Source organism: Pleurodeles waltl, chromosome 2_2, assembly GCF_031143425.1.
Source record: "Pleurodeles waltl isolate 20211129_DDA chromosome 2_2, aPleWal1.hap1.20221129, whole genome shotgun sequence".
NCBI lineage: Eukaryota > Metazoa > Chordata > Amphibia > Caudata > Salamandridae > Pleurodeles > Pleurodeles waltl.
The window spans coordinates 39,393,305-39,418,267 of NC_090439.1; positions in this window are offsets into that span (position 1 = coordinate 39,393,305).

Sequence of the window (24,963 nt, forward strand, 5' to 3'; positions counted from 1 at the left end):
TTCCTATGGTAAATAGTTGCCCTTTTTCTTCACAGCTGCAAACATGAGTGCCGCACAGAGGCATGAATTTGAGAGGCGGGCCATGAGGTACCAACACATCCTGCAGGTGCAGTCGGGGTTCCGATGGATTGCCCGTAAATACCAGTCGGATCGGGCCTCTGGAGCATGGTAGGCTTCACCACAGGGTGGCCCAACGTTGCCCACTACAGCCACCACCACCACAACCACCCGTTCTCCCCAAGTGGCCCCAGCCACAGCGGGGACAGTTGTCCCTGCCTTTGCAGCACAACCAGGACCCAGCATTATGACAGCTGCAGGACAGTCCAGTGGGCTAGGCTCAACACCCACACAGAGCACCTCTGCCGGGACCCAAACAGCAGCAGCACCTCCAATTGACCCTGCGGCATTCCAGGCTTTGGGACGCAAAATGGACAAATTTATGAGGAAGGTGGACAAGCTGAGCCAGGATGTGGCCTACATCAAGAAGCGGGTCAGGTCTATCAGGCGGACCCTCCGGAGGGCCAACCTCTAGGACTGATATGGTCAATGTACATAATTCCCTCCCCTCCCTCCTCTTTCCTTGTTATCATGATTAGTGGGCTTGGGGGATTAGTGTTAGGTTAGTATAGGCTGTTAGCTTGGTTAGTGTTAGGGAGGAGGGTAGGGGGTCCTGATTCTTTCTACTTTTGATTATTAAGTGTGTGCGTGGGTGGGTGGGGGTCAATGTTGGGGTTCCTGTGTGTTTAAAAAATAAATAAAAATTAAAAAAACAAAATAAAATTCAAAAAAATAACAAAACAATATATGATTGTTTAGGATAGTATAGTATGTGTGTAGGTTAGTATGTGTTGTCCTGCATGTGTCCTGTCTCATAATGGTGGGTGGGGGGTTGATGTTTAGATCGATTCGTTATATGTGTAGAGTAAGTTTAGCTTAGGTTAGTTAGGGACAGTTGTGGGTAATGAGTAGTCAGGTTAGATTAGTGTAGGTATGCCTTTTCCCTTAGTTGCCTCTGGTGTGATTAGTTATCAATAAATATATAGATAACCCTTTGCATTATGAGTTAACTGCTACTTGATCATGGCCTTGCCATCAGTGTAGGTGATTGTTGTTCTATGACATTTGTGTCCTATGCTACAAACCAAAAAAAACTGAGGTTTAAAATGGCAGCTACCCCTGTGCTACCTTGGTAAGTATCCACCATTTGTTAGACCCATCAATTGGAGTTTACATGGATCACAAAGGATTTGTGTCGATGAGTATGTTTTCTACGTCACAAAGTGTGCTTCCAGACTTGGTATTTTGGGAAAATTTTTAGGTCGGACTGCAGTGTGATGTTCAGGGACATCTTTGAAGATGAGGTCTTGTTAACACTCTTGTCTTCTTGTCTTCATAACTGACATTGATTATTTGTGCTAAAATTCAGCATGATTACCTATTTGGATGTTTACTCAGAAAGGTTGATTGATGCTGTGTTTTGTAGTGTTTGCTTAGATTAGACTGCATAATTCATTGTGTTAGTATTGCATGGTGACAACATTTATCAGCCACTATTAGTTGACTTTGATTTCTCTTGATGAAGCATTATTCTGTCCAACACAGCATGATTGTGTGTGGTTTCTCACTTCATCAGTTATTCTCCTCAGGATGGGCAGGCTATGATGCAATCCTGGCCACTGCACAGATGTATCTGACTACATGATGTCAGGACAGTTGTATTGACAAGCTACATGGTTGTCACACAGGCACATTTGTGTTATCTACTGCACAGTTGAAGTGTCAAATTACACAAAGACATATTTGGTGTGCAAGTGCAATTTATTGATAGGTGCTGTAGTGCAATATGTACATTGTCCATGTTTGCTGAGTCCGTTCTAGTTCAATCTTACATGGTGATCCTACATAAGGGGTGTGGATAATGCTCCTGACATGCTGGGGTGATGTTACAGACAGTGCAGAGGGACAGGATTTGCCGATTAGTGGGAGAGAGACATTCACTGGCAATGCTGACAAGTTATACAGTGGTTAGCAGAACAGTCATTGAGTATAGTTGTAGTGAGACTGGCATTTGACAAAACGTAGGACCTTGGTCAAAGTAGGCCATGGTGCAGGGACTAGTGCTTCCGGGTACTCTTCCTTGTGAATGTGATCTGTTCCTTGTCTTCTTCTTCTGATGTGTGTGTTGCCTGCTTTGTCCTTGTTGTTGTTGGTTGTGAAGGGGCAACACACACCTCAGTGTTAGAAGACGTGGAGTCAGACATCCCGGTCGCTGCTCCCTGTGAAGGTCTTAAGGGCAGTACTGCAGCAAGGAGGGTCTGCTGGTTTTTGAGAATAGCAGCCACATCATGATGGTAGGCAGCCAGGTCGGCCCTGAGGGAGTCATGATTGCATTCGTACATGCAGTGGAAAGTTTGGGGTGCGAGGTGTTGTGGCAACTCCCTTACTGCAGAGGTGAATTCCTTGACAGTTTCTTGTAGTCCTTGCAGTATGGATGTTAGGGCTTGCATAGCTGCTGCCTGATCTGCAGATGACATCATGCACGAGCGCACCCCCTCAAGGCTGGCTGCCATATTTTGCATCCCCACCCGCACCTCCTTGGCCAGCTCCCGCTGTACTCCAACTACAGATCTTTCAAAGCTGGTGCCAGTGTCGTCAGAGTCCTCAGCTGTATAGGAGCTGGCAGGTCTTGCAATTGGGGTGGTGGGTGGTTCTTCTGTGATGGCTGCTTGTTCTGTGCTGCTCCTTGTGACTGAAGGTGGGGTCTGGAGGGTTTCTAGGACCTTTTGGATGGTCTCCTGGGGAATGTTTATGGGCTCGTCATCCATGTCATCAGGGAAATCTGGGACAGGCATATCGGCAGGTGATCCATCTTCCCCTGCAATGAAACAGGGTACAATTAGTGTGTCTGTGTTGTGACAATTTTGACGTGACGTGCCTGCCTTTTGATGAATTCACTTTGTGATCTTGTTTGGTATTGGTATCTGCTGTCCTTCAGATGGGCATTGTTATAGGCCTATGGTCCACCTGTGTGTCACATGTATGATATTGAGTTATCAGACTTGTCTGCCTAATCGCCTCTAGGTGTTGCTTTATACCAAATAGAGAATAGCCACCTTTTTGTCCTACTCGATCCTGAGTGTATATCCATTCTCATGGTGAGACCTTTCACTGGCTGTGGGTGTTCTGATGGTCCTGGCAGCACAATTGACTCTCAGGACCTTGCCCAATCCCTGATTGTTCACATTGACTTAAATGAAATTGACATGTAGCATATCCTACGCATGGCAATGTTATGATGTGATATGGATGTTGATATTGTTAATGTGTCCTGCTGATGTTGGGTAATGTGTGTTACATTGGATTGCCCTGATTATCTTATCAGTGTCCTATTTCCCCCTCTGACTGTGCAGGTGTATTTCAGTGACCAGTTCCATGTGTCCTCTCCTCAATGCTGTTGTCTGAGCAGTATGACTTGTGGGATGTTGCCTTGTTTGCCAGACATGGGAAGGACCCTGACATATGCAGCATGGGTGTGTCCTTAGTGCTGTGTCACTCCTATTGTTGTTTACATTGGCTGATGTTTGTGACACCTATGGGCATTGACATTTGCGTGTACTGGGGCCTTTGTCTTGTTTCAGGAGATTGTTGCAGATGTCATCCTCACCCCCTAATTTAGGTATGTATGTTCCATGGGGAGGTTACTGTCATTGGCTACTTGAGCTGCACACATATCAGAGGTGGTAGTGTCAATTGTTGGTTTGGCTAGAGGATTGCTAATAGGGCCCTAGTTAATGTAGGAGATATGTTGGCTGACGAGTGCCAGGATGTAAGTTTGACGTAGTGGCCTTCCCTCCTATCGAGGCTTTCCCTTTGCTCCATTGTTGGCATGACAGCATGCCCCCAAAGGACTGTTGTTGGTGTAGTGTAATGTTGTGCCCCAGCTTCTGTATGTGCAGGCCATGCCCCCCTGCCGTGCCCCTTTACCCATGCCACTCCATGTATATGATGACTTACATGCAATGTGTAGTAGGTATTTCCCCCCCTGCTTACAGCCAACATTATTGTATTATAATTCCCCATGCAACTTACCCTGCATGTGCGTTGTCTCCTGGTAGTCTGCGCTGTCCTGTCCTTGAATCCCTGTGACGATCTCCTCAGGGATGACGGCTGCGACCATCTCCTCCATGTGGTCCAGGGCCTCCTGGTGTGCTGGACTCCCACCTCCAGTCTGCAGTGCTGCCTTCCTGTTCCTGGCCATTTTTTCCTTTGTCCTACGTTTGCAGTCATGTGACTGTCCTGCGTACTTCAGCCACACTGTTGATCTTGTCAACAATTTGTTGCCATATGGCCTCTCTCCTACTGATTGGCAACTTAGAGGTGATAAACAGTTGGTGCTGGTGTTCCGTCACCTCTTTAACCAGGATTTCCTGCTCCTCTGCACTGAAGCGACACTTTCTTTTCTTTCTATAAATGTCCTGGTTCTTGTTTGGATCGTCCTGGCTGGTTCCTGGTCTGCTGTCATCTTCCTGGGGTCTGTAGTGGCATCTGGGATCCATTTTGTCTCTCCTCTGCTGAAATGGCAGTGTTCGTGGGTATTTTTGACGCTATTGCGTCAAAAAACGGCGCATATCCGGGTTGTGGTGTCGTAAATCGACCCACAGTCATTTCCGCCACGTTAACGTCGTTTTCCTTTACGACTTGACGCCGCGATGTGCGGCAAAAATAATGACTCCCACCTGTTGATTGCGCCGCCGTGCGTCAAAGTATAAATTTGATGCCCGCACGGCGCTACGAAATGGCGTTAGCCGGCAGTAAATTTTTTGACGCAAAACTGCGGCGGCGCAGTTTAGCGTCAAAAAGTATAAATATGGCCCAAAGTTTTCATTTGGATACAATATTTGGGTACCATGATATTCTAACATTGATATTGTGGTGAAATACCTATGGGAATCTACTACCAGGCACTTTGGATGTATCTGTCCCTTTGATATCAACTCTATACAAATGTATTGTTCTATACTGGTAGCCTCAGAAATAACTAATAGTTACTATCCTTTCTTTGAGTAGGCTTCATCTAGACTTAATTTAACTCAAGTAGCTGTTTGAGCTATCTTTGGTTTGCAGGAATGCCCATTCAGCATGGAAAAACTGAAGTCCCAGAGTTTTAACAAGTATGATTAGTGAACTGTTGCAACCACTAAGCTGTGAGGAATGCAGTAATTTGCCCTATATATTGAGACTGAGGTGAATTTAAAGATGGTGAATGGAAGATTTAAGAAAATCTAAATTTTAGTGAGGAATGAAAGAAAGAACGCACCAGCCTGGGCACAATTTTCATGACCATTGGCAGGGTATGTGGTAAGAACTGTTTAAAGCAACAGTACTGCTGCAACAACGGTGTATGTTGTTGCATGCAATTTCAAATGTAATTAACCCGTCAATGGTTAAGGGTGATAATGATAGTTTACACAAGGCTTAAAGTCAACAATGCAGAATATGTGTTGAAGCTTTAAAGTCTAATGTAAGATGACACACTGAGAAGTAATTGATTAACTAGCCAGCCATCAAGTAGCCAGGATTTATCAAAAGTATTCCAGTACATATGTTTGTAGATTTTCCCTACTAATTAGTTAATGAAAGCAAGAGGATTATAAGCCATGGTCAGCCAACTCCATACCCATCTTTAATAGTTCACTTCTCTTTCTTTTGTGGGGACTCGAGTGACTGTCAATGATGTTAGACATGGTATCCTTGGCGTGGTTCCCCCCTAACATTTTGCCTTCATATCTCCTGCTTTTGCTGACCGCTTTTACTGGACTTAGGATTTCACACACTTTACTACTGAACTAGTGCTGAAGTGCTTGTGATCTTTTCATAAAACATGGTAACCTTGGCATGTACCCATTTGGCATATTTAATTTACTTATAAATCACTAGTAAAGTGCACTGCCTGTGCCTAGGGCCCATACAATAAATGACACCATCAAGCTTCATGTTCCCTGATTCACAACTTAAACCTCTAAATGATTGTGAAGTCAAATTTCTCATTGCAATTCTGAAATGGCACTTTTAGAAAGTAGATCAGGCTGGAATGTTCCCATGGTGAGCAGGGTCAAGATTGATTTGCACATGGCTGGGTCCCAACTGGGCTGTCATGGTGAGAAAAAGAAAGATGGATTTAGCCCAGATCTGTGATTGAGGGTGAGTGTTTGCATTGTTCAGCATTCCTCCCATCATCTGTTCTTTTTACATTTAGAAAGATGCCATTTTCTTGCCTTAGCCATTTGGTGCCTGCAGCCTGTTTCTGGTCACATGACTGGGTGTAGTTGGCAGTTGGGCTTTGTTTATTCCTCCCTCCTAGATGGCCATAGACAATTGGAGCTTAGATGTGACTTGATGGGACATTATGGGCAGGATGGGGCAGAGGAGCCGGACATGACCTCACCTACACTTGAATAGGCGGTGTTCTATACCCACACAAAAGGCTGGGCAGGACAACAATGCACTTCAAAGGCATATCTATGAAGTCTCCCCCACATCGAATGCACCACTGGGTATAAGAACTGGATTTGAGACACCTCCACTTCAGTTCACTTCTGGATCTGTGGATACTCTGACAAGAATGACTGCTGTATGACTGCCACCCTGCTGGATCCCTGCTTTTCAGTGCTGGTCTCTTGCATTGGAGTGAGTAGGACTGTACTTGCATCTCTGCAGCCCAGAACCCTGAGTGACTTCAAGGGCTAGATGGCTGGCCTCCTGATTTGTTTCAGGAACGCAAAAGACTTCCAACCTCCCTGCTTCTGCACCTGGACTCTGCCATCTGTGAGTCTACCATGCTATGCAGTGTCACACCAGTCTTGGACCCTTGGAAGTGGGCCTAAGGTGCTTCCCAGTGGAACTGATGCATCCTCTCCCCTGAGTGGTGCATCCCAAGCAGAAGTGACAAATCTCCTTGACTGAGGGCTGCATCCTCGAGCAGAACTGATGCATTTCTGCTTTTGCATGAATTGGACCCAGTTTAGAAGACTCCCATTGATGCCCCATCTTGGGTTCAACGCATCGCCTTTAGAAATACAACTGCGCAACACTTCCCCAGGAGGAGGTCCTTGCATCCCTCATTGAAGGTAGCCTTGACAATAACACTAAAGCTCTGTATCGCAGACTCACCACTAATCGAAACTAATTAATTACCTCAGCTGCAAAATGCATCCCTGACACGAGCCTTCATATCCCAGGTCCTGTCAATGGGATTCTTGATATTGATACAACAAGGCCTCGTACCACAGCCTCACCTCATCTCAGTACCCACACATCTCATTGGCTGCTCAGCACATATCTGCTTCAGATCCACGTAACACTCCGCAACTAGAGTTTAAGATACCTTGTTCAGCAGGCCTAACTGGGTCCCTGCAGCCGGCGCATGCTCCATCACGGCCAACCTGAACTTTTGACTTTGTTTTGATCCGGTGCCACCAGATATCCCTAGTTGGCTCTTTTTGCTTCTAAGCACTATTCTACAGTGCATTCTTTAAAAATTCATAACTCAAGTCCTACTGAATTTTGTGATTTTTGTCATTAAACAAAGCACTGATGTGTCTCCAAAACTAGCCTGGATAATTATTGAGCCCATTCACAGACTGCCCAAATCCCTCCACAACACACACTCAACCATGTCACTGATGTAGCCACCCAAAGTCTCAAGAGCACGGTATAGGTCAAATTAACTTCAACCAAGTCTCTGTAGTTTCAACATCACACTACCTTCAAGACACCTTGTAATAAACACAACCCAGCAATGTTGCCACCTGTCAACTGGCATGCACAGTTTCTATCCACTAAAGCAACTTTATTGAGGCAACAGAATATTCTTAGCCAATTCCCAGTGTTCTGCAATAATCCACCCTCAATGGGAGCCAAACTGTTACATGAAATTTAACAGCACCCACTCATCACAGAAGCATGCTCATGATACTGACAACCAAATATCATAACACAGCTTTCACACATCAGGTTTAAAACAAGAGATATTTGTATTCTGTATTTTCCTGTTGAATGTGAAGAACTTCATTGGCAATGGAACTGGGTAAACAATATACAAATATAAATAAATAAACATTATCAAATTTCTATTACATCCTTGACTATCGTCTCCATTCAGGGCACAAAGTCATCTACAGAAGAGGCTTAGAAATCCTGGTTACTAGTGCTAATACATCCCAAAAATGTATCATTCAAACATGTACTTAGACGCTACACTCAACATTCAAGTGCAGTCTTAAATGCTACTTTACCAACCATAGTATCAATTCTATTACCCTTATGATATGCTGCTTCTTATATGTAATAACACATTCCTAAACCAAATTCCTCAAGCTGACCATCCTCAGGCAGACTTCAGGTAATAACGTCTTAGTCATGAGAGCCTATGGGTGACAGATTAGCCCCAAACCTGTAGTATACTTCCTTGAAAACCCGCAGGCTGTGGGACTCAAAGAGTGTGACCCTCAGCATGGCCTTAAAAAACTGTGACAAAGTATTTGCAATCCTGATTACAAGTAGTGGCCTGTAAGAATGGCATTAACAGGTCACAATGCTGTACCCCTTTGGAGAGTGCCTGGCTCAGCCTCTGAATGAAAATGATAAAATGTGGAGCACCTTTAGTATTCTTGCAGATTGTCTTGTTCAAGGAAGAAGAAACCCAGGTCATGTTAGTAAGATGTCATTTTTCTTTGGGTGGTGGGTTTCTAGGCATAAGTATGTGTATATTGTTGTCACCTATGGCTGCAGCTTACTAATTTGTCTCGTGTTTTATCCAGAGTTAATGTTAATTTTGTGAAGTATGTGAATGCCCAAGTGTGTCTTGGCGCAGAGGAGTCATGAAGCTTACAGTGCAGTGTTATGCCAGGAAGAAAAAGGAGGAGTGAACTAGGATTGGCGAGTAAAGAGCCAGGTCTTTAGGTCCTTCCTGGATCTAAGCAGGCTAGTCTGTGATTTTAGGTAAAGAGGGTGGCTGGACCAGGGTTTAGTGGTGCTGCCAATGACACTCCTGCCACCCCATTTTGCCAGTTAGCACCAGGGAACCATGATGTTTTTAGCTGAGATGGAGGGCAGTGGTCTTTCAGGGATGTACCACTGAAGGTTATTTTAAAATTATTCAGGTCCAACGGCATGGTGGGCTTTGTGGGCCATACAGAGGGCCTTGAAAGTAATTTTTTTTGTGGGGAGCCAGTGAAGTTTGTGTAGGGCCTGGGAGCCAAACTGGAACTTTAGAATCCCAAGCAGCATTGAGGCAGCTGTATTCTGCCATGTCTGCAGTTTTCTTAGCAGTCTTTGTTACATGTTGATAGAGGACATTGCAGTAATTGATTTTTGATAACACTAAGGCAATGACTACAGTTTTATGGAGTTTATGGAGAATGAAGGGAAGAATTGTTTTAATTGTTCTTAAGATATTGAAGGTGGAGGAAGTTAGCTCATTCACCTGTGCTCTGAAAGTCAGTTTATCATCTAATAAGACCCTTAGATTTCTGACCTTCTTGACTGGAGTCAGGAGGGTCCCCAGATTCTGTGGCCACCAGATAAGGGACCAAAAGGTTGGATTGTTGCCAAAAAGGAGAACCTTCATCTTACCTGAATGTAGCAATTTTGTTTCATCAATCTTCCAACCTCTGTAATGCATTTGTGAAATCTCTCTGCTGTTTCAAGCCTATCACTGGAGATTGAAACAATGATTTGTGTATCATCGGCATATGACACTAGGGACAAACCAAATGATCGGTTCAAACTTGCAAGAGGTGTGGCACGAATGTTAAAGAGCTGTGGGCTCAAGGATGCCCCTGTGGTACACCGGAAGGTAAAGAGAAAGGGGTGGAGATGAAACTATTTAAGGGTAAGGACTGTTCTTTGTTCTGAGAAGAATGATCTGAGTATGGCCAGAGCCATATCTTTTATGACCATATTGTTTAGCCATTTCGGTAAGACCTTGTGGTTGTAGTCTAGGACATGGGTGTTTTCCAAGAAGGAGATAATTTCCCTATTTATTGCCTCCACCACTTTGCCTGGAAATGGGAGGCAGGATATTGGATGGTAGATGATAGTTTTGAGAGAGTTGACTGTAGGTTTTTTTCTAAAAGGGGTAACATGGATGTTGTTTTCTAGATTTTGGGAAGAATCCCACCTTGTTGAAACTCTTGTCGAACATCTTTGTAAGGTAGGGCACTACAGTCTTTAAAGCCATCTGTAGTGTCACTGGGGGCATGGATCAGAGGGTAATTCAGAATTGCCTGAGTCAAGTAGTCTGCTGAGACAGGGTAGAAATAATTTAGAGTGTTGCTAATAGGAGGTGCCAGGGAGATTTTTTAGAAGTTTTGGCTGGTATCATCTTTAGATGCAGACTTCTTCTACTGTGTTCTGATTTCTTTTTACAGAATGATTGGCTGCCAATTGCCAGGTGGGTATTGCTGAGATTAGCTATGCAGTTAATTGCTTGAAAAAGAGTTCTTGATTACTTTTTTGCAGATCTTATTTTTTCTGAACTTCCTGCACAAAAAGAATACCTGAAGGCATACTCCTCTATCTGGGTGCTGCAGAATGCAGCACACATAGAAAGAGGAAGTAACAAGGAAAAATAAAAATATTTCTCCTTGTTACGAATCCCCTGGGAGTTCCAGGAAATCTGGGAAATCTGTCAAAACTCATGGTAGTTGCGAAGGGACATCCATGCAATGCCCGTGGAATGCTTTCCCAGGGCAGAGCAAGGCAATGCAGTGATCTGCGCTGTGTTGGTTTACTCCAGACTTATGAAGTCACTCAGGACCATGCAAAGTGGCCTTGCGTGACTTCATAAATTGCATTTGGGGTTTGCATCAGGCATGTGCCACTTTACATGGTGCAAACATGACGCAAACCCCTTCATCAATTTGACCCCAAGTATATGGCACATATGCGGTATTAAACATTTGGTGTTTTGCTTTTGATGGAGATTATACATTTAGTTAGTTTTACTTACCTGTAAATTAAAGTTTCATTCTTGCTTGAAGGTACAGCACTTACATGATACTGAGGCCCATATTTAATGGCTTTTGATGCAGGGCAGCGCAGCAAGTCACCTTGCTGCAGTGCCCTGTGTGAAAGGAAAAGGGCAGGAATGTACTGTATCTATAGCATATGGTACATTCCTATCCTTTACTACTGTGCTGGTGAAATTCTGGCAGCCTAATGCCAATGCAGGCACCCTTGCACCATGGTGCAAGGGTGTCAGCATTGTAGCCAGGATTATTTTTGTGAAGGACGGGGCACCTTACTGCAAAAAGGTTATTCAGGGAGGCTCTATTCTCGTTCTATGCAACATATGTAGAAAGAGGAACAAATGAGAAATAAAGATTTCTCCTCGATGAGCTTCCCCTGGGAGGCGTTAGGTTTTAGCACTACCCCAGGTTTACAAAGTCTTGTAAATCTGGGGATGCGCCAAAATCTATGGATGTTACTTGGGAACACCCACGGCAACACCCATGGAATGCCTCCCTTGTGCAGAGTAAGGCAATGCAGTGATTTCTGCTTATTGCTTTACTACATATCTATGAGGCCATTCAAAGCCACGCAAAGTGGCTCTGCATGGACTCATAGATAAGGGTTCAAGGTTTGTGCCACCGTTGGGCCACAAAAGGTGACACAATGGCAGCTCAAGGGGCTAAAATATATGCCCTTAAGTTTATTGATTTTCTTCCATGATGCTTTTGCTGAAATAAACATTTCTCCTTATCATATACCAGAAAAATACTTTGAGAGCGGCTCTCAAAATAAATATGTAGTCGCCAGCAGGGCTGAAGAGGTTTGTTCAGCTGAAACCAGTGAACAATATTTAGCTTTCAAAAAAATGAATTCACTTCAATCAACGGAAACACGTCTTTGTTTAATTCCTTTAAAAAATGGCAGACCTGAAGATCCCAGCTAGCGACTGTCTTGTTGAAGAACCATTTTATCCAATTAAAACCATGGGAAAGGAGGAAATGACAATGTAGACATTAACCATCTCAATCATGGTCACCTATCATGGCTCAGACATCTGACTGGCTGCTGAATTCGTCAACATCACTGTCCGGGATGTACTCGTTCTCTTACTGGACATAGATGAAAAAACAAAATAGTGGTGGGAAGGCTGAAAGAGTGGTCGCCCATGCCACAAGTCACCTTGGCGTGGACAACACGGTCTCTTGCAGTATGACATGGGGTCAGCTATACCTTGCTTACTGGTTAATATCAATACATAGCTCAGCACAAGGGCACTGTGGTATTCTCATTATATCATTATTAGAGCTCAGTAGAATTGTATATAGGTCATAGGGAATGTTATGGTCAAGGCTCTAGAAGTGAGTTGAAAGAAGGGGTTGGAGAGACCTGGCAGGCTGATATTAATAAACCTATTCAAACTTACCTGGATAAGAATCTTTATTGAAGTTCAAATTTGACGAGGAGCAGGAGTTGACATATCCAGACCTTAATAGCTGTTTTTCAGTCCCACGACTTTTCTTCAACATCTCCTGACAGCTGAACTAATATATGAATAATTGCGGGCAAGCACAGGAAAGATAACACAAAACTACTGGCATAAACTTAAGGTCAGTGTTCTGTTTTGGATTTTGTTTAAAAAAAAAATCTTTTGGGACAAGGAATATATGGGAACATAGAGCTATCGAGCTCCTTGTACCGTGACATTTGAAAGGGAACATGAACCTTGCTGTCTACCTTAAGAGAAGTGTGCTGATGTTCTGCCACGTGCTGTAATCTTGAAGGTTTGTTGTGCGCTCCATTGCGCCTTATCTTTGTCGTTGGACGGCTGATAAAAAGCCCAAGCGATTGCTGTACAGCTGAAGTTCATTGTGCGCCTCATTAGTGAGTTCCAGCACTTGCACAACCTTCTGTCAATGTATTGGCTCTATGCACACACCGGAGTGAAGGGGCAGAGGCCATTTTTTGTTGGGATGCCTTGTCAGTTTTGTTTGTGCGGTGATGCGTACACCAGTGGAAAGTTGATTATCGTTTTTCTATGTGCAGTGATACACACACCAGACAATGTTATGCTCATAATTTTTCCTTGACTCATTGAATTTGTGACAAGCACACCATAAGATTAAGGTGTGTTGCAGGGTATTGTACGGTGGAATGCACACCATTAACTTTAAACATCTGTAGAAGACTACGGCGCGGTGACGCACACCAGTAATTTCAGATGCATGTACAGGGCCTTCCCCTGCGTCTTAAAGAAACACTCGCAGACAGTGCTTGCTGCTAACACACGCATGGAACTGCGTCACCCGCAGTTCGCTCTTTATTTATACCTTCGTGCTCCGTGCCCCTCCCGGACACGCAGAGCACGTCAGGCGCACATGGAGAGCCCGCAGGGTTCTCCATTAACTCTTTACATCCCCCCCATGTTTTACTCCACATGGGGACTGGAACTAACAAAACTGACACCAAAATTAACACGTAACGGTATAAAGTCACTTAGGAATAGTTCGTACTAAAACACACGTAAACAGTCCACCTCAACGAAAACACTGTCCTTACGAACCAGCAGACCTTCCGTCTTCATCCTGGTATAACCACCTGGGAACGGAACTCCACCTACGAGCAGCCTACATGACAGACAAAGTCCTTCAACTGACTACTCGGTGCAGGATTAGGACGTAGATCATATCTTCGGCTTCTTGTGCGCAAGCTTTCATTCTCAGGGGCATAAACAGGTAGGGTTTGTTCAGTCAGCACCGGCCTCCTGACACTCTCCACCTCATTGGTCACCACGGGTGACCCGCCTGTAATGTCCTCAAACTCTCCTTCATCATCAATTGGTTCCCTCCGTCCAGCTTTCTTAAAATGTGACACATTCCGTGTCACTCTTTGTCTTCCTCTGGCCGCAGTGATCATGGACCCCTTCACACCAATAACCTCCCATATCTCTGGTTCAAACGGAGTTATAAACTTTCCTCCCCCTCTCCGACATTTCACCACCACTTGGTCTCCTTCTTGGAACCCTCGGTACCTTGCTCGTCGTTGGGCACTCGCCCTCTGATTAGTAGCTCGCCGTCGTTTTTGAGTGGCTTTAACATCCAACACAGGAGGTCTCCATTTAGGACCTGATGGAATACAGTCACGTGGAGATACTTTGAACATCAAAGAGGAGGGAGCACAACCAGTGGTACTATGGGGCGTTTGACGATAAGCACTCAGGAATTGGTGTAGACACTGTTCGCTGTCTTCCCTTTTCTCTACACCAATTCGAAGAGCCCTGTTCAAAGTTCGCATGAACCTTTCCACGTCTCCATTTGCCTGAGGCCAGTAAGGCGTTATCTTCCGATGACGAATTGCCAGACCCTCAAGGTATAACCGGAACTCTTGTCCTTGGAATGGGGGACCATTATCCGTTCGAATTTCATCAGGCAAACCAAACAAAGCAAATGTCTTTTGTAGAACTGGCCGCACATTCTCAAACGCCGTCGACGGCACTACCTCTACCACCGGGAATTTAGTATAAGAGTCAATCAGAACAGCCGTTAACCTCCCATCTGGAAAACTTCCAAAGTCCATGCTTATTTTAGCCCATGGTTTCAGAGTAGCCGGCTCCGTTATCACCGGACAATTCGGAGGTTCCACTGACGTGATGATACAGGAGTGACACTGTCCTACCATCTCGTCAACTTGACTGTCCATACCTGGGAACCATACCTTGGCACGTAATCTCGCTTTGGTTTTAGCAGCCCCTTGATGTCCTTGATGTGCCAGCTCAATCACTCTAGACCAGAGACTTTGTGGAAGTACAATCCTTCTTCCCCGTAGAACCAACCCTTCATTATCAGTAGACAGTTCCTCTCGCACTTTCCAGATGCTTTGCATGGCCACTCTCTGTTCAGGGCGAGACGCATGTGTTTTTTCTAGAAAATATTTCCACCTTTTATGGCTCAACGCATCTTTGACGTGGCTCAATATGATATCTTCCTGCGTGGCACTTACAATCTCTGGTACGAGAAGGGCGTTAGGACACGCCGACTGCACGACCATGCTTACAAAGACTTCCGTACTCTCCTCATCTTGTTCTTGTTGCGCATCCGACACCTGCGAACAAGGGTGACGAGACAGATAATCTGCCGGATTATTTGCCCCTGGCCGGTAAACGACAGTGAACCTATAAGGTTGAAGGAGAACGGTCCATCGCTCAATCCTCGGAGGTGCAAGACGCGGGCAACCAGCGAACAACGGAACTAAAGGTTTGTGGTCAGTCACTACTTGAAATTCGTGCCCATACAAATACAAGTGAAAATGGCGGCACGCCCACCGGATGGCTAGAGCCTCACGCTCAATCTGCGCATACCTGGTTTCAACGGCCGACAGCGCCCGGCTGGCATATGCGACCGGGACCCATTCCTGATACCTCTGTTCTTGCAAGAGGACGGCTCCGAGCCCGACGGGGCTCGCATCTACCACTACTTCGGTCTTTCTGCTGGGGTTGAAATAGGCCATAGTTGCCTTGTCTAGCAACGCCTCCTTAATATCCATGAAGGCCTGTTGTGCCTCTGGAGTCCAGTCCCATCGGTGTTGCCCTTTTGTTAGCTGCCGGAGAGGTTCAGACATGGTGGCTAGATGTGGTATAAACCTCCCGCAGTACGTGGCCATCCCTAGGAAGCTACGAACCTCCGTGGCACTTTGCGGAACCGCGGCCTGACGGATAGCCTCAGCCTTCCGTGGGTCCACTTGCAGGCCTTCTTTCGAAAATACATATCCAAAGAACTCTACCGAATTTTGGTAAAAGGCACACTTCTTTTTATGAAGCGTTAGTCCTGCTTCAGATAGCCGTTTTAACGTCGCACGTAGATGACAATGATGATCCTCTCTCGTCTTGGAGTGTATCAGAATGTCATCACTCAGGTTGATTACTCCTGGTAACCCCGACAGGGTTTCCCTAATCGCATTTTGAAACACCTCCGCCGCGGAGGACACTCCAAAGCTCAGTCTCTTGTACCTTCTCAACCCCACATGCGTCGAGAATGTGGTAATATTCCTGCTTTCCGGGTCTAGCTCTAGCTGATGATACCCCGCATTGAGATCCAACTTGGAGAACCACTGTGCCCCATTCAGATCTGCAATGATGTCGTCCATGGTGGGCGTTATGTGTCTTTCCCTTCGAATAGCCTTATTTGGCAGTCGCATATCAACACAGAGACGAATCGCTCCTGGCTGCTTGGGTTTTGGCGCAATCACCAGCGGCGACACCCACGGCGTAGGCCCATCCACCTTCTCTATGACCCCTTGGTCCTCCAACAACTGCAGCTCTTTCTCAACGACAGGTCTCAAATGAAAGGGTACACGACGATGCCTTAGTGCCACCGGAGCCACGTTGGGATCTATGTGCAATTTGATGCGTTTTCCTCTTAACCGACCCAACCCCTCAAATAGCTGCGGAAACTCGTTGAGAAGGCGTTCCACTTGAGTATCATACACCTGTCGTGCAAAAAACACTAGTCCCAACTCTTCTGCCGTGCGACATCCTAGCAGAGTGCCACGATCTCCTGCCACCACATAGAACTTGGTTTTTGTTGAATTCTCTCCGCTGCTTACAGCCACCTCCACTGTTCCTTTGAGGGGAAGAGGGTCTCGCCCTCCATAATTGTATATCTTAGTAGTTGTCTGGGTCAGTGGCGGGGCAGGTATTAGTTGGTGGAAAAGCGTTTCATCCATGACATTGACCGACGCTCCTGTGTCAATGAGTACGGAGACAAGCATGCCGTTGACATGAACGTCACTCATGGGCGGCGGTGTCCTTTTCCGTGCCTTGCCCCCCGTGAACGATATTACGAATATATCCTCATCTTCATCTTCCTCGAAGACCGGGCCACTCGCCATCGCCTGGTCTCTCACCTCCTCTGTGTCCTTGGATACAGCTCTAACACTCGTATCTCTTCCCTTCTGCTCTCCTGGCTTATTCCTCCTGGACCTACACACTTTGGCAAAATGATTTGGCTTGCCACACCGGTTGCAGGACTGTCCTTTAGCCGGGCATCCCATGTTTGGCCGGTGGTCATACCCACAGCTTCCACAGGCCCTGTCGCCGGGTCTGGCAGCGCTTGTTTTACGCTGCGCTGCTGGGCGTGCTTGAATCGCATCCACTTGTTCCTCCTTCACCTGGACTACACGAGACGACGACGCAGCCGCTAGTGACTGACCTCTTACAGCCGCCATTGCATCCGCTCGTACTGCCGACAGTTCATGTGATCTTGCAAGAATTAGAATGTCATCGAGGGACATGCCCTGCTGTCTCAAAATCAACTTCCTCAAAGCATTCGACCGGCACCCTTGAATGATTTGCGCGCGGATCTCCTCTTGCTGGTTGAGACCTGTGCACGAGCTCGCTAGCTTTCTCAACCTGGCATAAAACATATCCATTGACTCGATTTCAGTCTGCTGGGCCTGTCGTAGTTTAAAACGTTCGTAATCCGAGTTGAGTTGAGGGTCGAAGTGCCTGTTCAGAGCAGTTACCGCTGTATCAAAATCAGCCTTGTCCCCTGTGTCAGGAAGCGAGTCAAAAAGCTCCTGTAGTTCATCTCCACCCATCAACAGCATTACCGACCTCCGCACTTCCCCGTCCGTTTCCCTGGTTGCACGAAAGTAGTTTTCTAACCTGTTTATCCACAAGCGCCACCTGGGTGCAGCGGTAGCCGGGTCAATTAGTTGGCTAAACGGTGGTAACGAAACGATCGAGGAGTGAACCCTATTGGTCAACTGTGCTGGGAGCTGGGGGTTCCCTGGTGGCGGTGGAGGATTGGCATCATCCTGTGGTGGGGCACTCATCTTTGCCCCTTCTCACCCTTGTGCAGTACACAAGGTGAAGCTGTCCTTTCTTTTTTTTTTTTTTTTTTTGACTCCGCCTTCCTTACTTCTTCCTTTTCTCCTTTTATTTTCTTCTTCTGCCCCCCTTTTCTTGCCCTTTATTTTTCTGTGACAGTAATCATGTTCCTCTTTATATTCCTTATTCTGTTATCGAAAACCATGTTTCTTTTCCTTTTTAAAAAAATTTATTTAGCCCCTCCCGGGGGCGGCACACATCTAACTGGCTTTGCCTCTGGTCCACTGTTCTTGTGTGCAAGCACACACGCGCGTGCACCGCGCGTCTCTTCTTTTGTTTCGGGCTTCCCTCCCGGCCTCGCAGGAGACGCGCGGCTGGCCAGGGAAGCACGCGTTTACCTCGGCTGCTCCCGGGCGGCGAGGGACGCCCTGGGCGGGGCTTAGGAGCCTCGCGTGGCGCTGCTCTCGGGCAGCGAGGGACGCCCTGGGCGGGGTGTCGGAGCCCCACGTGGTGTGTTCCGTGCAGGGCAGGGCGCGGGGCGCGGCTCACCGTCTTTGGGTTTCCCCGGTGGGGAGACCGGTTCTTTTCTTCGTCGTCCGCTCCGCCAGTCGCGCTCCTGAGGTTCCCTTTGTGAACCCTGCTTTTTTTTCCTTCTTCGGCGACCGGCCCGGCACCACGATCGCGGCCGCCGACACTGCTCCGCTCTCCTCCCGGTACGTTTTTTTTTTTTTTTTTTTTTTTTTTTTTTTATTAGCGTGGCCTCGATATTTGATTGCACTTTCTTTTACTGCACAGCATTTCGATCCCGCTCGTCGCCAATGTACAGGGCCTTCCCCTGCGTCTTAAAGAAACACTCGCAGACAGTGCTTGCTGCTAACACACGCATGGAACTGCGTCACCCGCAGTTCGCTCTTTATTTATACCTTCGTGCTCCGTGCCCCTCCCGGACACGCAGAGCACGTCAGGCGCACATGGAGAGCCCGCAGGGTTCTCCATTAACTCTTTACATCGCACATCGTAGGAATAAAGCCAGTCACAGGTTACTACTGTAAATTGACACACACCAGTAACTTCAAACATCTGCAGAAAATTACAAAGCGGGTGACATGCACGCCATTAATTTCAAACATTTTGCTTAGGAATGCTCATTACTTACCTTATTGTTACATTTCCTTTTATTTGAAAGTGCAATTGTGATACTCCTAAAAACTCAGGGATATATATTATTCATATGTATTAACTTAATGCTGCAATTGTCAATATGCAAAACGTTTGAGCTCCACCATTTTTTTCTCCTCACCTGGTGAACCCCTTTCACAGGGGGTGAAATGCAAAAATGTTTTTAGTCATTATGAAATAGTTTCTGGTACCTCATTGAGCGCAGAAAGGAAACCTTGTCTCTCAATGCATTGTTTAGGGCCAGAAGGACAAGAGATATTTGAACAATTACCGCAATTGTCTAACATAGATGCCACGGGATTAAAATAATTTGAAAATTCTATTAAAAAGCTTAACATGCATTATCTTCCCAATTGAGTACTGTATCAGAAAGCTATCATTCCCGAAAGAGGTTTTAAAGAGCGGAGAGTCAGTCGAAGTGTAGATAACATCCTTGCGTTAACTGGCATCTACATGTAATTTTGGAGTTTCTATTGAGGAACAGCTTCATGACCAATTTATGCCTGGGTATTCCATTGAAAAGGTGAAAGAATCAATTTGAATCAATGGTAATCCCTCTTTGAGGAAGTCTTAACTATTGCTAAGACAGGTGAGCACACAGTGGCGGGTGTGGAAATGATTAGAAAGGATAAAATAGTTACTGAGAAAGGAGATAGAGACAAAAGTAATGGAGAAAAAATAGTCTGATTAGATCTTGGGGTATGAAGAAACATGATTTTTAAAACTTCAATGAAACAAGATTATAAAACTTCAAAGAAAGTGACCATAAACTGTTTTCATTGTGGTAGCACAGACCATGTGGCACATTTTAATTTTAAGGAATGTCAAGGGTGGAAATTTGAATGTAAAAATATGGGAAGAAAGGTCACTGCACAAATTGTTGTAAATTGATAAGGTCCAAACAAAACTTAAAAGAGATGGATGTAATATCTGAAGATGAAAATGAGAAAGAATTATTACAAATTTATATAACTTCTAGTGAAGGTTTATATGAGGAGGTGTTAGTTCAAGGCAAACCTGTGAAGTTGCTATTTGACACTGGAGCTAAACCCTACAAGTTTTTTGATTTATATCTAAAGTAAAATTACTCAAACCTGATGTTAGACCCAAAGGTTATGTTGGGGAACCTATAAAATAGTATAGTCATTTTAATGGCTATATAGAATTTGCAGGCAGGTTTGCTGCAGGAAAAATGTATGTCTGTTTTAAAGGTAATTAGTCAGTTACGCCAAAGAGATTTAATGGTTTACACCTGCTGTGAGATTGAGAGAAAATGTAAATGTGATTAATGACTCTGTGTGTGAAAAACGTTGTCAGTCATCTACAGGAAAGTATGTGAAAGAGTTCCTGAAGGTGTTTTGCAAAGACTTAGGGTGTTTAAAAAAATGCGTATACTAAATAAAATTAAAACCAAATTCAATACCGAGAGATTGCAAAGTTGGAATGTTCCATTAGCAATAAAAGGTAAAATGGCAAGAGAAATCGAAAAGTTAAAGCAGAATGGCATAATTGAAGAGTTTGAGGAATCTGAGCCAATTTGTAATGTCACGCAAAGCAAATGGTGGGGTCAGATTATGAGCCTCATTATGACTGTGGCGGTCTTTTTAAAAAAACCACCGCAGTGGCGGCCACCAAAGGACCGCCATGTTGTCTGTAATCCGACCACTGTATTAACAGTCACATTGTGAAGACTGCAAAAAAACAGCAACATTTCCGACACCACCAGGACACTGGAGGGTTGGAAAAAGGTGGTCCCACCACCAGCCCGACAAACTTTCACCCACCAGATTACGAGCCACAAATCACCACAGCGGTGCGTTCAAGATGAAAAACCATTGGCAGTATGAACCGCTGCGATCAAAACTCACTACTGTCAGAACACAGCACAACATTGGATAGTTTGAATACCCCACACCTGACATACATCAACACACCTGGCACACCTACTCATTGCATTATATAACACACCTCTATGCAACCTACAATCATTTGCAACAAAACACCATTCACATACACAGAGAGCAGGAAAAATATGACAGCAAGCACCTTTACACAATAGACACACATACACATCTCACTCATCACACAATTGCACAACCAACACACATCACTAGCACACTAAACCAGCAGCAACTGTCTCACCCTCACAACGCAGCATCCACGCCTCACAACCCTGCACCCTAACACTCACAACACCCCACACACTGTCTACACAACCACTACCATGTTCCCACAAAGACACCCATGATTCACTGACGACAAGTTGAGGGTCATGGTGGATGAAATTGCCAGGGTAGAGCCACAACTGTTTGGAGCACAGGTCTAACAAACATCCATTGCCAGGAAAATGGAGCTGTGGCAAAGGATATTCAACAGGGTCAATTAAATGGGAAACCATCCACTCACAAGGGAGGACATCAGGAAGAGGTGGAAAGACCTACGGGTAAAGGTGCGTTCTATGACATCACACCACCAAATCACTGTACAGAAGACTGGCGGTGGGCCCTCACCTAGTCCCCAACAGTTCACAACTTGGGAGGAGAAGGTCTTGGACATAGTGCATCCAGAGGGCCTGAGTGGAATACCTGGGGGACTGGAGTTTGGTAAGTACTTACAACAGTCATGTAACACATTTCTCCTGTCCTGGTATTTCTTCACCACCCAAATACTCCCCATTTAACTAAATCTCCTACTATCCCTCCCACCTATTCACTCAATGCCCCTCCCCTGCATGCCACACCTCCACTCACCCCAGTTGCCCTCATAGGCCCCATAACTGTAGGGTTGTCACTTACCTCTGTCAGTATACAGTGACCTGCAACTTGAACAGCAACGCCAGTACACAAAGACAGTTAGGTCCAACATTCATCACTATGGTACCCCACCCATTGTGAACCCACAGGGCATGTTGCTAACAGAACACATGGGCCCTTTACTACAACTAACACATAATACACCATTGCACATCCTCCTCCACCCCCAATGGTACAAGGAAGGGATGAAGGACCCATAACCCCACTTGTAGAGTGGAGGTACCAACAAGGTACAACGCACTGCACCTACAGGCATATTATCGGCTGCCTGTCTGGTTCTACTCTCATGTCTGTCAGCAATTACCAGTGCCTATTGACAATGAGTACCTCAAGCATAGGATGCAGAGCCAAATAGCACATGGCTACATCAGTGAGTGGAAGGTAAAGAGTATAGGAGAAAGCAAGAAACATACCTCAATACTGATTACACCATTACAGAAGTGTATGTCAGAATCTGATGTAACTAAACACAAAATAGCTGAACATTTTGTACTGTACACTTTACTATCAGTCTGCATCAACAACTCACACATAGGCATTGGAGCACATGACACCATTACTGATGAAGTTAGAAAGGAGGTGTAAAGGCAGCCATCTACTACAGGATGTATTCATTCTACACTTTATATGATCCTCTTCACATACCTGTATGTCACTTGAAGTACTGATTGATAAGATCTGTCCTAGAGTCACTGGCTCCTTCTTCCTCAGCCTCTTCATCACTTGCCATGTCTCCATCTCCAACTACAGCTCCAGATGCCTCCCACCCATCTGCTATCAATGGTATCTGACATCTCCGAGCTAGATTGTGGAGCATGCAGCAGACAACAATTATTTGGCATACCTTTTGTGGCGGGAAGAGAGGGATCCAGCAGATAGGCCCAGGCGCCTGAACCTTGCCTTCAGGAGGCCAAATGTTCTCATGATTATACGGCTTGTCCTTCCACGGGCCTCATTGTAACAAAGTTCCCCTAGTATGGCTGGGTATCTCACTGGTGTCAACAGCCAAGGTCGATTTGGATAGCCCTAGTCAACCTTGTACATAAAGGGAAAACAACTCCAGTGTTGTATGTGGGACTGGATAGATTGTGATGACAGGAGACATATCTCACAGAACAATACTAACTGACCAAGCAGCCAGGCCCTCTCTGTTTGCAGTTGTGCCATCAGATGTGGGACATTGCTGTTTCGCATGATGTAGGAATCATGCGCAGATCCAGGAAACTTGGCTGTGACTTGTGAGATGTACTGGTCTGCCAGACACACCACATGTACCAGCTGTTAAAGCCACTGTATTCTGAAATGACCCTGTGGGCAGGATGTGTAGCACTGACAAGACTTGAACAATGGGAGGTATGCTACAGGGATTGCGGATTGGAAGCATCAGATCCGGCTTCAACTGAATACAAAGTTCTATGATGGTCAACGATTCAGACGATATGTCTATGTGACATGCCTGTCCTCCATGGTTTCGAGGTCTGCTAGTGGACAGTACACTAGTGGGTGTCTCACTACCCTCATGGCAGCATTACTATGTTGAGAGTAGGGAGTATACTATGAGTTATTCTGTATTCACACATCTATCGCACATTGCATATTACCTGACACCTACATTTATAGAGGATGTGTATAACTTCTGACATATACAGTACAGCCCATAGATATTCACAGATTCCTGCCTCATTGCTGCACATTGGATACATACAAATTGTAATGTATTAATGAGGCTAATGTAAGTGTACAAGTGTGTAACACATAGCTGTCCTGCACTATTCACACATAACTATTGTAAACTACCTATATCTACCCATTGGCTATGTACCTCAGAGTTGCTAAACATAGTTATCACCATATATACTTCCTAATATGTCATTAAGTCAATACATGACCAATATGTTGCACATACATGATGGCACTACATACTTGAATACTGCATTTGGTGTGGAATAGTTGTATGACGCAGATGAGTAAACGCATCCATCGAAGAAATATGCACAAAATGGCAGGTGTCTGACCTACTGTACTGAACAGTTGGAGGTGACCTCAGTCCGCAGTAAGAAGCACTTCCTCTCTGAGTTTTCCCTTTTTCCTACTCCTCTCTCCCCCATGATACCCCTAAATGATTAATGTCCCTCTCCAAGATCAGCCCTTTCACCTCCAAGACATCCCCTGCAAGTTCCCATGCCCCACCCCCACCAAGAGGTCAACCCCTCCGAGGAGTTCCCAATCCTCCCCTAAGCCTTGAACAAATCCCCCCTCCCAAGGCCAAACCCAAGGATCCCCCTCCCACACCTAAGCCCAAACACTTCCTCCACCCCCACTCAAATCCCTGAGGTGCCTGCCTGCCCCCTTGATGCCTCAACCAGTGGAGGTTACATGGTAGTCAAGTTGGGGCACAGACATGTGCATTTTGTGCATTTAGAACTTGACTTTTTGGACTGGCATATGGCTTTTGTACACACACACACACACACATATATATATAATAATATTTTAATAATTAGCAAGGCCAACCCGTTGTTGGTTCTAAGGTAACATCTTTGTCCTACATCCTGCATTTCTTTTCTTAAGGCAGTCTGGCTATTGGCTGATATTGTTTGTGTGTCAGCATTTGTATGTGAGTGTTGGTTGTGCTACCAGTTCTGTCTGGCCTGCCTGTGTGATTGTGTGCATGGCATTTGTCCGCCAGTGATGGGTATGATGACGGTATGCTGTATGATTGAATTGTGACATTGAGGTGTGTATTGTGTGTTCTTTAAGTTGCTTTTATGTTGTTGTGGTAGTGGTGTTGTTTCATTTGGTGCTGTTGTGCGTTGTTGTGTGTGAGTGTGCCACTGCTGTGTATCTCTGTGTTGTTGTGTGTTTTTTGCTTGTGTGGTTGTGCATGATGGGCGTAGTGTGTGTAGTTCTATTTGCAGATGTGTGTGTGGCTGTCTGTGAGTTCACCTGTCAGTATTAGGTAATGTGTGTGTGTGTGTCACACTCATCAGCCGTCCTGGGTGTGTATGTTGTGTGTGGGTAGGTACTTTGACATTTCACAACAGTGACAGGTAAGTGTGTGTACTCACAGTTGGTGTCGTCGCTGGTTCTGAAGTCGTTGGGTGAGCAGAAGCAGTGGGAAGACGTGTAGTTCTG